Here is a 14,448-nt window from a genome sequence, read left to right as displayed (position 1 = left end):
GCAAGGGGCAAAGTCTCTGTTCTTACAGAGGTTGTGGATTGGATGTTTCTGCTCCCCCGCCCTAAATATTGCCGAGTGAGATGAGGCAAGTGGGTCACCCAGGAATGTCATCTGAATTCCCAAAGATGAGGAACGTGATTGTTCCATGATTTCATGTTACCCAGGATGCTGATCCAGGGCAATGAATGGGAGCTCGTGGGCGAAAGCAGGTGCCGGATCACTCACCGGAGTGAGGTGGCTGTCCTAAATTTACCCAATGTGATGTGGGTGTCCGCTGGCCCATGCATATCAGATAGCTTCCCCCTAACCATGCTCACTCTTGTAAGGGTCAGCACTGTTGAGTGGAATCTCAGCAAATAACTAGGATCACGGTCCATGGATTTTCAGAGCCAGTGTTGAACGTACTTTTAGGTACAAATCAGAGCTACTCTTGGTTGTTTCTGTCTGTGTATAAAATATTTATAAAGATACATCCAAAAATGCGAGCACATTTGGTATCATGCTTGCCTCCTGGTGTGGGGGAAGGCCACACAGTCAATTTCCTCCTTTGAGTGCTGAATTGACTTTTCAGATTGAATATTGGATTATTAAAAAGGGATTTGAAATAATTTAGTGTCTCACCGTAAATAAAATGCCTTATAATTACAGGATCAATACTTCAACATGTGAGAGGTCCATAAGTAGCTATGTATAAATCAATAATAGCCATATATCTTCACCACCTTGTAATTCTTTATCACCCGGCAATTATTGGAGATGTATGTAATCTTTACCAAACCCCTGCAGGATATCTGCGTCAAATAACTAGCATACCCATGGCGTGCTAGTATGTGACTTAATTTAAAATCTTCAGTTAGATAACAGCCTTGTCATTCACCCCCCACTAATCATTAATGAGCAGGCATGCATCTTCTGCCCAAATATTATTTTCTGTACTCTTATATTATTGGTGATTAGTCAGTAGATTATAGATATAGTCCAGCAATCATTTACAGTAATCCACTCACTTAACAATAATTCCACAGTCAAAGTGCTTGCACGCGCCAGTGTAGCTTTAACTACAAAGTTGCTTGACTCGATCATTTGTTTTGCTAAAACCATCCGACCAGTCATTCCAATGAAAATCGTTTGATATCCCTTTAATCTCTGAAATATTGAAAATGAAGGAATTTAAAACAATTGCTTTTTATTGGTCTGCTGTTCTGATGTCATGAGGCTGTGGTGGGATGTCAGGTGATGGATTTGGAAGTGCAGGTTAATGCCACTGGGCTGCACCTTACAACCAAGTGAAAGCTGTCATTGATGGCCATTGCAAACCTCCTTTAGGTGCCTAATCTCATTTAAATAGATTCCGCCATAGACCTGATAACTTTCTCATCTGTAGCATTATTCATTTTTATGGTACACACGCAGTCATGGATGAGTCAACTGGGCTGTTAAAGGCCGGTGTTGGGAGGCAAGGTCATTTTATACAACTTAGGGCTGGATTCTCCAGTCTCACTGCCACCTCTTTCTTCATGGAGTGGATTCTTTCTTCCCACAGCTTATCAATGGGATTTCCCATTGATGTCACCCCACGCTGCCAGGAAATCCGTGGGTTTGTAGGTTGGACCTGCTCTGGTTTTGCAAAACTTTTGTCTCCAAAGCCTCCTTCTTTCCAGCTGCTATTTTATATTTGCAGCAAGCAAAGTGGGAATTTCCAGATTTTATAATATAATAATAATCTTTATTGTCACAAGTAGACTTACATTAACACTGCAATGAAGTTACTGTGAAAAGCCCCTAGTCACCACATTCCGGCGCCTGTTCGGGTACACAGAGGAAGAATTGAGAATGTCCAAACACCTAACAGGCACATCTTTGGGGACTTGTGGCAGCACGGTGGCACAGTGGATAGCTCTGCTGTCTCACGGCGCTGAGGATCCAGGTTTGATCCCGGCTCTGGGTCACTCCGTGTAGAGTTTGCACATTTTCCCCGTATTTGCGTGGCTTTTGCCCCCACAAGCCAAAGATGTGCAGGCTAGGTGGATTGGTCACGCTAAATTGCCCCTTACTTGGGAAAATGAAAAAAAAAATCTTTGGAGACTTGTGGGAGGAAACCGGCGCACCCGGAGGAAACCCACGCAGACATGGGGAAAAAGTGCAGACTCCACACAGACAGTGACCCAAGCCGGGAATTGAAAATGGGACCAAGGCGCTGTGGGGCAACAGTGCTAACCACTGTGCTACTGGATGTGGAGGAGAATGACCAGATTCTGATGAGTCATTCGCACATCTATTTCAGGAGCCATATTTTGAACTCAGATAGTCTGTCTTGGGTGTGTCAGAGATGGACCGATCTTTGGCAGCTCTGAATCACAAGGGGCCACTACATGGCCATGTTATCTCTTGAGGCTGCCCGACAGACAACTTTTAAGAGAAGGATGGCTCCCCTAGTGCATTAAATCTTTACATCACTGGGTCCTACCATGACAAATGCCAGTTCAATCAGATGGTTATCCACAGATGGAACATGCAATGAGCAATACATCACTTTGCCCATGGAATCGAGGCATCAACTTAATATACCATGGAATATTTCCAAAGAGCCATTTCTCAGAAGAAATATTGCAGCAGATCGCACGTGTGCAGTGTCTGGACCTTTAATCCTGCTGCCACTCCCTGACAAGCAAGATGCACAGATCCCATCTAAAGAGGACACTCTGAAGTGCCAAACGATGCCCATATCTTTGTACCCATCTTATGCAAGCCAGTGGATAGGGTACCTTACAGATCCATTAATTACAAGTTTTTATTTGTGCCTCCATCTCGCTTACTTTGCGCTTGACGTTTGCTTGGTCTCTCTTTCATGGAAAAGTCATGGAAAAGATTTAAAATTATTTTTGAAGTTTTATAAAAGCTGAAAGAAAATCCATTCCATCTCAGCTTCATATCTCGAGCTGTATGCATCCCTTTAAACTTGAAATACTGACTAGATTTAGTACATCACCTATTAGGCCCTGTGTTGGCAAATGGTCGAAATTGAGGTGGAATCCTTTGCTGATTATTCAAACTTGAGTCGATCTTGCAAAATGCTCCAAGTCACCTAAATCAACTGGAATTGTTTGGGCCTTTGGCAACCAGCCATTCCTGGGTCTCTCAAAATGGATGTTCATGCATTTAGCCTGCTGCCCTAATCGGCTGGTGAATTTAGTTTGTGAACAAATTTGCAAGTTCAGTTCTCGATCTGATTATTGTGAATTATCCAACCTTAGTGCAGGCTGTGGTGGGCTTTCCAGTTAACTTCCACATCCCTTGGTTAACAAACGGAAAATCAGTCGGATTTTCTGCCCCTGACCTCCATGAAGATTCCCCTCTCAAACTGCATGATTGTGGATGAGTGCTCTGAATAGGATCAGGCTTGAGTGTGAAGTCTGCCATAGTCAGATAGTCTGTGATGACCACTGTCTGTACATACACTTCAGAAATTGCTACTTGGGTGGTGTTACCTATGTGCGTTATTGTGGTTGTGTGCAATGTCTCTTTAAGATCTGAGTCACGTGATTTACGGAATGTCACCGGGCTTTTAGGCATTCCATTGTCCCTACATTACAGAAAATCATGTAGAACACAAGAAAAGAATAGGTACATGTGAAGCCAACGTTAAATTACTTCAGTTTGAAAAATAAATTGACAGTTTGCAAAAATTACCTTTGGAAGCTCCATTTCACACTTTAAGTGCAAACCTCAATTGTTTAGTTGGGTTTCAACAAAGGAAAGGACCAGGTGATCCATTTTCAAGCACTAAAATGACAAAATATTCGTCTACCGTTACTGCATCTTAGTCTCATCACTGACGCCACGAAATGTAAGATTTTGACTTTTATATTATGGCATCAACACAAATACTGGATCTGACTAATGCATTCATTGAATAGTGGTTTATACCGTTGGTATTGTATTAAGAAGGAAACACACAAATTGGGTTGGGTAGCATAAGACCATAAGACATAGGAGCAGAATTAGGCCATTTGACCCATCGAGCCTGCTCCGCCATTCAATCATGGCTGATATGTTGCTCATCCCCATTCTCCTGCCTTCTCCCCATAACCCTTGATCCCCTTATTAATCAAGAACCTATCTATCTCTGTCTTAAAGACTCTCAGTGACTTGGACTTGGACAGTTTTGTTGATTAGTTCTCGTAGCTCTTTAATTTTTTTTCATAGAATTTACAGTGCAGAAGGAGGCCATTTGGCCCATCGAGTCTGCACCAGCTCTTGGAAAGATCACCCTACCCAGGTCCACACCTCCACCCTATCCCCATAACCCAGTAACCCCACCCAACACTAAGGGCAATTTTGGACACTAAGGGAAATTTAGCATAGCCAATCCACCTAACCTGCACATCTTTGGATTGTGGGAGGAAACCGGAGCACCCGGAGGAAACCCACACACACACGAGGAGAATGTGCAGACTCCACACAGACAGTGACCCAAGCCGGGAATCGAACCTGCGACCCTTGAACTGTGAAGCAATTGTGCTAACCACACTGCTCCTATGCTAATCACATAGCCATTTGGACAGCAGGCCTTTATGACATTAAGCAGGTTATGTAATTATATTATCTGCTTTGGAATGAATGGAAGATCAGTGCAAGTTTCACATCAAAACCCTTGAGGCAAATGTTTGCATTTCTGTATTGTGTCCGCTGTTTTTAAGACAACTGTACAAAAAATGAAACCGTGAATCAATTTATTTCTGCATTTTTTTGTTATTTCATCCTACATTCCAATGCACTCTGTTTCATCGGTGTGTCACCTTTGTGGGAAATGTGATTCATGCAGGTGATGTGAGATTAGAAATAGAGCTAAATTAAACAAATAAGTGAGTTGCAATCAAGCCAATACAACATTTTATGCCAATTAGCATAAATGAAAATGTAAAATAAGTTTGGTTTTGCTGATATAAAAATAATTCGAGAAACTGCATGTCTTTAAGTTCTGCAGTTTAGTGGACCATGGAATTAAGTGGCAGATACAGGATGTCTCACTTACTGATATTCACTCGTCACCTGCTTCTAAAGCACTGTAACAGTGATAGAAATGGCATCTTTCTTTCAGATTATGAGCGACAGACAGGGAAAGGTAAGAGGGGAGAGTGAATTGGAAGGTTGAAGACACTGTACGATTTTACCTCTTCGTGGCATGTAAAATTAAACAAAAAGCAGCTGAGAAAAGAAGGACCATGATGAGTCAGTTATGAAAGCCTGTATTCCCCCAGCTTCGGCCTGGGGACAATCACTAATCCCCTCGAACAAAGCCTAGGGGAGGGCAGGCAGAGGTACGCTGACAACCATGGGAATCTGGAGTGCTATTCAACAGTAATTAACTACATCAATACAACTTGAAGCAGGGGCCGGGGAGGGCAGCCTGTGGAAACCGCATCCTGATGGACTCAGGAGAGTTTGCCATCATTATGCCTGACAAATACTTTCAGATGAGTGCTTGGCCACTGGCAGTGTTGACGTGCTTTATTAGCATTTTGTCACAATGGGAAGTTGAGCAGCAAATAAAAAGTGGCTGCAATAGAGACGTTGGGAACGGAGGCATTTTGTTCTGGGCCCAGAGCCTAAATATCTCTTATTTATAATGTGTACTCCAGAAGCAGCAGAATGTGAAAAACAAGATGCCTTCTAATTGATTACACTTTCTGGCCGACATGTGCATATCTTTCATGCTGCAAGGTGTACCTGATAATTTAAAGCAAGTGTGGCCTCAGAAGATTTTTTCCCATGTAAGTCAGGTTTTCTCGCTAAAATAAAGAATGACAATATTTATTAGGATCTTTTATTCCTCCATGCGTGCCCCCCCTCTGAAAATAAAAATCATTTGATAGACTCTTTCACAACTCAATGTATGTATTTATTTTCTATCTTGGAGGGTTTTTGAAATATGTTGGTCGGGTTTTAGGTCCGATACGACTATCAGATTTCATTTTGAAATTTAAGGTAAGACATATAGGGCAGCACGGTAGCTAATCACAATTGCTTCACAGCTCCAGGGTCCCAAGTTCGATTCCCGGCTTGGGTCACTGCGTGGGTTTCCTCTGGGTGATCCGGTTTCCTCCCACAGTCCAAAGATGTGCAGGTTAGGTGGATTGGCCATGCTAAATTGCCCATAGAATCCAAAATTGCCCTTAGTGTTGGGTGGGGTTACTGGGTTATGGAGATAGGGTGGAGGTATGGACCTTGAATAGGGTGCTCTTTCCAAGAGCCGGTGCAGACTTGATGGGCCGAATGGCCTCCTTCTGCAGTGTAAATTCTACAATAAATTCTATGATTAATGTTCTCTTAGTGTGTTAGAAAAGAAAACAAATCAGAATGCAGCATTAATATTCTTCGGCTTACTTCTGTTTTGCTTTTGATTCTTTCTCCCAAGACCATTTTTGTTTAAAAAGTATGGGATAATGGTATCTGCTCAGCTTAATTTGAGGGAGCCGAATTATCATCGATACAAACCGAGAAATTATTTTTATGGTGGACCTGGTGTATTAACTAATTCTTATTTGTCCCATGGGTCTGCTCGGACCCTATCCCCTCTATGGGTAGACATCTTAAATACCTAGCATAACACAGTTGATAAATCCTCGGGTGGCTGTCTGTGTGGAGTTTGCACTTTCTCCCCGTGTCTGCATGGGTTTCCTCTGGGTGCTCCGGTTTCCTCCCAGTCCAAAAATGTGCAGGTTCATAGATCATAGATCATTGAATTTACAGTGCAGAAGGAGGCCATTCGGCCCATCTAGTCTGCACCGGCTCTTGTAAAGAGCACCCTACCCAAGGTCAACACCTCCACCCTATCCCCATAACCCAGTAACCCCACCCAACACTAAGGGCAATTTTGGACACTAAGAGCAATTTATCATGGCCAATCCACCTAACCTGCACATCTTTGTGACTGTGGGAGGAAACCGGAGCACACACGGGGAGGATGTGCAGACTCCGCACAGACAGCGACCCAAGCCGGAATCGAACCTGGGACCCTGGAGCTGTGAAGCGATTGTGCTAACCACAATGCTACCGTGCTGCCCTTAGGTGGATTAATGATGCCAAATTGCTCCTTAGTGTCCAAAATGTTGGGTGGGTGGCAGGGATGGGGTGGAGGCATAGGCTTAATAAGGGTGCTCTTTCTGGGGGCCGGTGCGGACTCGATGGGCCGGGTGGCCTCCTTCTCCACTCTGAATTCCGTGAAATTGCAGCCGAATCAATTTTATCTTCCATTAGCCACTGAACACCCTTTAACCTAATTTGAATGTAGACGCAGTAAAAAGCATTGAGTGTTTTATCTTCTGAATATAGTGCCTTCTTGATGGCCCACAGCCCAGTGGAATTCATCGGCCAAATTTAGATTACACAGGTATTACTCTGCATTGCAAAACAACATTGAATCCGGCCAACCTCAATCTGGAATGAAATTGATATGGAGGCAGGCCATGTTCAGTATGCCCTGCCCAAAGGTACTTGGCTCATTGTCTGCTGGTGCTTCATCCTGACATGTTTTCTTGGCAGTTTTTGTCAGTGGTGGCTTTCTATTCTCAGGGGCAGGAGGCAGGTCCCCATGTCTACCTAACCTGGCACAGGAATCAAACCCACCCTGATGGCGTCAACCTGAACCACACACTAGCCATCTAGCCCACTGAGCTAACTGGCACCCTGAGGAAGCAGGTACAGATTAAAAATTGGAAGTGTATGTTGTGCCAATATATTGACACAAGTACAACAGCAGTGTTGGCATCTTTATGTTGCTCCTGGTAACCGGGGAATCAGCTACGTACTGTAATTAGCATCAAATATAATTTTGTATGCAAGCATTGTCATGGCACAAACGGTTGAGACCCTCCCTGCGGAGTAACCTGCTGTAAGATTGGATGGTTTTGACTGCACCAAAATAGGACTCCAGTTAATAAGTATGCACAAGACCAAGTGCTCAGTATAAATGGATCGTACCCGTTCTGATAGTCAATTGATAGTGAATGTCTAAAACCGACAGCATTCGGCCTGCCCTATAGTGTTTGCATAATCAGCACTGACCCATGAGAGCAGTGCTACCAGCTGACGAAGATTCTTCTCCTAAAATTGTGCGGGACCCACAGAATCGATCTTTGCCTGAATGTCTATGTTCCAAAAAAAAAGTCTCATGCCACAAATTAACCATGAGCAAGAATCGGTGGATAGCAGTGGCCTCGGTGAAAGTAGGAATCATGATTCTGGAAATAAGGAAGCTGACATTTATTGCATTTTAATGCTGATTTTTTTGCCACTGCTGATTCAGATGCAAATTAGATGATTGGAAGAGCCCAGCTCTTGAGCAATAAAGCTTAAGCCTGGAAACTAGCAGTGGGAAAGTGGGGGAGGGAAACAGTGAGCCAAAAATGACACAACCACAAGATTATAAATACAGATGAGGGAGGATATTTGACACATCTTCCCTCATCCTGATGGAATGTAAATCCAAAGAAATGTCCGACGTTCCCTGCTACTCATTATACTCTTGAATGAGTCTAAGGATTTTGCCTCCACTCGTCTGCTTGGAACTGAAGTGATGATGTGTATTTGCATGAAGAAATACTTTCTAATCAGTATATTCAGAATTTCCTTTCACCAGTTCTAACTTATCCTTCCTTGTTCTACTACTGTGACCGGCCTATTCCAGGATAACCTAGTCCGTATATTATATTCTTCACCAGGGCCTATTGAGTGGTGTTGGATGTGTTCCAAGTTGATCTGCAGCAAGGCTGCTCTGGACGTTTTGGTGTCTACAGCTCCATGACATTATGAGGAAGAAGCCTGAGGCCTAATTTGGAATGAGCTTTGAGCCTTCCGGCACCTGTTCAAAGCAGACTTGTGACAGGAAACAGGCTATAGCCAATTTCTCATCCATTGTTCAAGGTATGGTTTGACCAGCGCAAGTTTTACCATATTTAAATTTATACTCAAACTGAACTCCTTTGCTAAGATATCTGGGATTGATTACATTTGGATAAAGCGGAAGGAATAATCTGATGTTGCAGCCATCATAATACCTGCTTTTCATTTCTGCATAGGATGTTCCGAAAATCTGCTCGACATATGTGCTGTGTTTCATTTATTTTCAATTGGGCAGCTGGAAGAATGCCTTACCTCAATTGGGTGGAGTCTCCTGCTCCAGGGGGAATAGCTAAATCTCTCTTTTTGTAGCAAGTGGATTTTACTTTTAAGAATCTCACACTTTGTTTCCTTTTCCTGTCTTATATGAATTTTCTTATCTCTTGACAATCTTGACGTGGGAGAATACATGGGCGTTTCCAAAGTCTCAATGCTATTTTGTGTTCTGCACTCAGAAGGCACAATTGCTGCAGAAGATAGACTGTGTCGCCCGCAAAGTGAGACAATTCAAACCCACTGGAGGCCAATGATGTGTCGTTATACTTTGTTAATTTAGCAAAGCAGTGGTTCTTTGAAGAATTATGAGAATGGAACTATCAAACTTTCTGTGCGAAATGTTTCCATTCACCTTTGTTAACCAATTAGGACAAATAAGGACAATTTGTTTACTGTGAAGAAAATAATAATGCAAGAAGTCTCAGTGATGTGGAAGTTTATACTACGTTGCAACTGACTGCATGCATCAGGATTCTCATGGGCTCATAAAAAAAAGCATGCCATCTTGACGCAGGCTTATGAACATAGAACATAGAACAGTACAGCACAGAACAGGCCCTTCGGCCCTCAAAGCTGTGCCGAGCCATGATCACCCCACTTAAACCCACGTAACCCGCATACCCGTAACCCAACAATCCCCCCATTAACCTTACACTACAGGCAATTTAGCATGGCCAATCCACCTAACCCGCACATCTTTGGACTGTGGGAGGAAACCGGAGCACCCGGAGGAAACCCACGCACACACGGGGAGGACGTGCAGACTCCACACAGACAGTGACCCAGCCGGGAATCGAACCTGGGACCCTGGAGCTGTGAAGCATTGATGCTAACCACCATGCTACCGTGAGGCCCCAAGAGTGGTAAAGATTTGTAATGGACTCCGTACTGCATATCTGATTCAAATAAAATGTTTACATTTAACATGTGCCAATTCTTCACGTGTGCAATGTGCACAAATATAAATTGTGTATGAAAGACTGAATCCCTGTCTTCAAAAATAATCTTCTCCGTCAAACTCGAAACGCTTTCAAATTCTGAGTGGCTTTGTTTCTAAAAACAAAATACAGCTCATATATAAAGTTACTTTTTGGGTGTGAGAAATAGAATGGGAAGTAAAACTTATAGGAAGGGTTAATTTATAAGAGTCTTCGCAAACAAAGGCTGTTTTGTAGTCACTAATCCCCTCTGCATTTATAGTTTACACAACGTAATTATCTTGCTGAAAACATTTTTGGAGGTTTTGCGTTTGAGAAGCCATTTACAGAGGAATACAGCAGTGACAGGCTAACAGATATTACTACTGTTGATAGATGGTTTTAGGGGATATGAGAGGTTGACATCAGTTTTGGCACATGGCACCTCAAGATGGCTGTGCACAGGCTTGAAGCCAGCAAGTATGTGAGCCAGCTTGCATGGCCTTAATACAAGGCCAAGCCTCAACAAAGACCATGCCGATGGGGCTTTCTTAACAATCGGCCTTATACAAACATACCTGTTCTTATTCAGCATCACGTGGCCTGGATTTCTTTGTGTAAGCTATCAAACATGCAGGTCTGATTATACGGCTGGTGAATGCCTCAGGACAAAAACCTATATTGTCCAAATAAAACACACACGATGATGCAGTACTTTTCATTTTTAAGGAATTTGTTTCTCTGACTTCTTTCAGCTGCTGTTTCAGTGGCAAGATCTGCAATGTTTTTGCCAAACTGACTAATCAGATTGTTCAGGTTCAGAAGGAAAGGAGATGCAGCGATGAAAAGAATATATCATAAGGATGTTTAACCCTGCAATGTCTGCTCCGGGTTTCGATACGAAACCAAAGTAATGAGAAATCAGAAACCAAGATATGGGCCTGTACATTGTCTGAACGCATTAAGTAACACTATGCACTCTCATTAAATCTATATTTGAGTTTACGCCATGGATATTGGGAGTGCCTGCATGAAACTGTATGATGTTCTGCAGTCTCACCTTAGGGGAAGGTTTGCCATCTGTCCTATTAATAGCAAAATTATAAGTCCATTCTTTATAAACATATTAATGACTTTGGCACAAGTAAAGAACAGCAAAAATGTTCCAAACTCTGATTAGTGTTTATTATTGTTGCGTCATCACATAGGCCTTATTCAACCCAGGTGCTTGATCCTTCTCTGCAAACTGGGGGTTAGATATAAGAATACCAGCATCTACTTCTTATGGCTAGTGCGTCCCCTTGTTTGCTAATGCAGAATCTTCTGGAGGTTGGAGATATCTCCAGGTAGACCCTGTAGGTTTTGCAGTTATTTTCCTATCGACTTGGCAGCAGATTGAGATCTTGATTGATTGAAACCTTTCCATGGCGGTAGATGATGTTGACTCACTGACAGCGATTCTGTGCCCTCTCTCTCAGGAATGGAGTGGAACTGGAAAATGATGGCTGGGGCAGAAATGAGGCAAAATACAACTGCTTAGCTTTCTGCACATGTGCTGTTCAACTATAAAATAACAGCACAGATAACATTTTAAAAAGGCAGGTGTATATTGAAGCTCATGATGTGTATATATTAATAAATAAATTGTGTATTTATCCATTTTTACTTTAAAATACTTTGTACATTAATTTTGTGTATATTTCTTTAAGAGTGCGAGAAGATTGCATGGAAGGGTAAGCTGTAACCGATATCTTTCAGATATCTGGAATCCTTGGATTGATTCTCGGCATTGAGCGTACCTGTTGAGGATTGCTGCAATCTATTCAATGATAATACTATCCTGATATCCTTTCACTCATTCAAAACAGAACTGACTTTTAATGGTAATTTTAGTTCTTTTTAACTGATTTTGTGCACTTGGGTGAAGCTTGGACCTTGTAGGTGCGATTCAGCAGACTTGAGTTAAAGTCCGCTGAAAGGACATGGGAGATGGGGTAATGTGTTGGCATGAATCGAGAATTGGTTGACAGACAGGAAACAGAGTGGGAATAAATGGGTCTTTTTCCTAGTGGCACACAGTGACTAGAGGGTAGCCCAGGGATCAATACTTGGGCCCCAGCTGTTCATGATACATAAAAATAACCTGGATGAGGGAACCAAATGCAAGATTTAGGAGTTTTCTGATGACACAAAACTAGGTGGAATTGTAAGCTGTGATAAGGATGCAAGGAGGCTTCAAGGTGACACAGGACAGATGCAGCTCAAAATGGCTAAATATGAAGTTATACATTGCGGTGTGAAAAACTGAAAGGAAGAATTTTATTTAAATGGTGATATATTGGAACGTGTGGATGTACAAAGGGATCTGGGTGTCTTCTTGTATTCCAATTAATGGAAGTGGAGAGGAAGGTGCAGCAAGCAGTTCAAAAATCAAATGGCCTTAATTGCAAGAGGATTTGTGTTCAGAAGTAGGGATGTCTTACTGCAGTTATATGGGGCCTTGGTGAGACCACACTTGGAGTATTGCATGCAGTATTCGTCTCCCGACCTAAGAAAGCATATACTTGCTTCAGAGGGAGTGCAGCGGAGGCTCATTCAGCTAAGGAGAGATTGGTTCGACTGGGCCTGTATTCTTCAGATTTTAGAAGGATGAGCGGAGATCAGGGCAGCATGGTAGCACAGTGGCTAGCACTGTGGCTTCACAGTGCCAGGGTCCCAGGTTCGATTCCCTGCTGGGTCACTGTCTGTGCGGAGTCTGCATGTTCTCCCCGTATCTGCGTGGGTTTCCTCCGGGTGCTCCGGTTTCCTCCCACAGGTTAGATGGATTGGCCATGCTAAATTGCCCTTAGTGTCCAAAAAGGTTCGGAGGGGTTATTAGGTTACGGGGATAGGATGAAAGTGAGGGCTTAAAGGGTCGGTGCAGACTCGATGTGCTGAATGTCCTCCTTCTGCACTGTGTGTTCTATGTATTGATCCCTGGGCTATCCTCTAGTCACTGTGTGCCACTCGGAAAAAGACCCATTTATTCCCACTCTGTTTCCTGTCTGTCAACCAATTCTCGATTCATGCCAACACATTACCCCATCTCCCATGTCCTTTAAGCGGACTTTAACTCAAGTCTGCTGAATCGCACCTACAAGGTCCAAGCGTCTGATAAGGTTCCACACGGTCGGCTATTGCAGAAAATAAGGAAGTATGGGATTGAAGGTGATTTAGCGGTTTGGATCAGTAATTGGCTAGCTGAAAGAAGACAGAGGGTGGTGGTTGATGGCAAATGTTCATCCTGGAGTTCAGTTACAAGTGGTGTACCTCAAGGATCTGTTTTGGGGCCACTGCTGTTTGTAATTTTTATAAATTACCTGGAAGAGGGTGTAGAAGGATGGGTTAGTAAATTTGCAGATGACACGAAGGTCGGTGGAGTTGTGGATAGTGCTGAAGGATGTTATAGGATGCAGAGGGACATAGATAAGCTGCAGAGCTGGGCTGAGAGGTGGCAGATGGAGTTTAATGCGGAAAAGTGTGAGGTGGTTCACTTTGGAAGGAGTAACAGGAATGCAGAGTACTGGGCTAATGGCAAGATTCTTGGTAGTGTAGATGAACAGAGAGATTTCGGCATCCAGGTACATAAATCCCTGAAAGTAGCCACCCAGGTTAATAGGGCTGTTAAGAAGGCATATGGTGTGCTAGCCTTTATCAGTAAGGGGATTGAGTTTCGGAGCCACAAGGTCATGCTGCAGCTGTACATAACTCTGGTGTGGCTGCTCCTGGAGTACTGCGTGCAGTTCTGGTCACCACATTATAGGAAGGATGTGGAAGCTTTGGAAAGGGTTCAGAGGAGATTTACTAGGATGTTGGCTCGTATGGAGGGAAGGTCTTACGAGGAAAGGCTCAGGGACTTGAGGTTGTTTTCGTTACAGAGGAGAAGGCTGAGAGGTGACTTAATAGAGACATGATAGTCAGAGGGTTAGATAGGGTGGACAGTGAGAGTCTCTTTCCTCGGATGGTGATGACCAACATGAGGGGACATAGCTTTAAATTGAGGGGTAGTAGATATAGGACAGATGTCAGAGGCAGTTTCTTTACTCAGAGAGTAGTAGGGGTGTGGAACGCCCTGCCTGCAACAGTAGTAGACTCGCCAACTTTAAGGGCATTTAAGTGGTCACTGGATAGACATATGGATGAAAATGGAATAGTGTAGGTCAGATAGGCTTCAGATGGTTTCACAGGTCGGCGCAATATCGAGGGCCGAAGGGCCCGTACTGCGCTGTAATGTTCTATGTTCTATGATCTAAATGGCTGATAGCATCTACCCCATCCAGCTTTGTGACTGGGATGAAGAAAAGGTTTTTCACTC

This window comes from Scyliorhinus canicula, chromosome 18 (assembly GCF_902713615.1).
Source record: "Scyliorhinus canicula chromosome 18, sScyCan1.1, whole genome shotgun sequence".
Taxonomy (NCBI): domain Eukaryota; kingdom Metazoa; phylum Chordata; class Chondrichthyes; order Carcharhiniformes; family Scyliorhinidae; genus Scyliorhinus; species Scyliorhinus canicula.
This window is presented reverse-complemented; position numbering follows the sequence as displayed.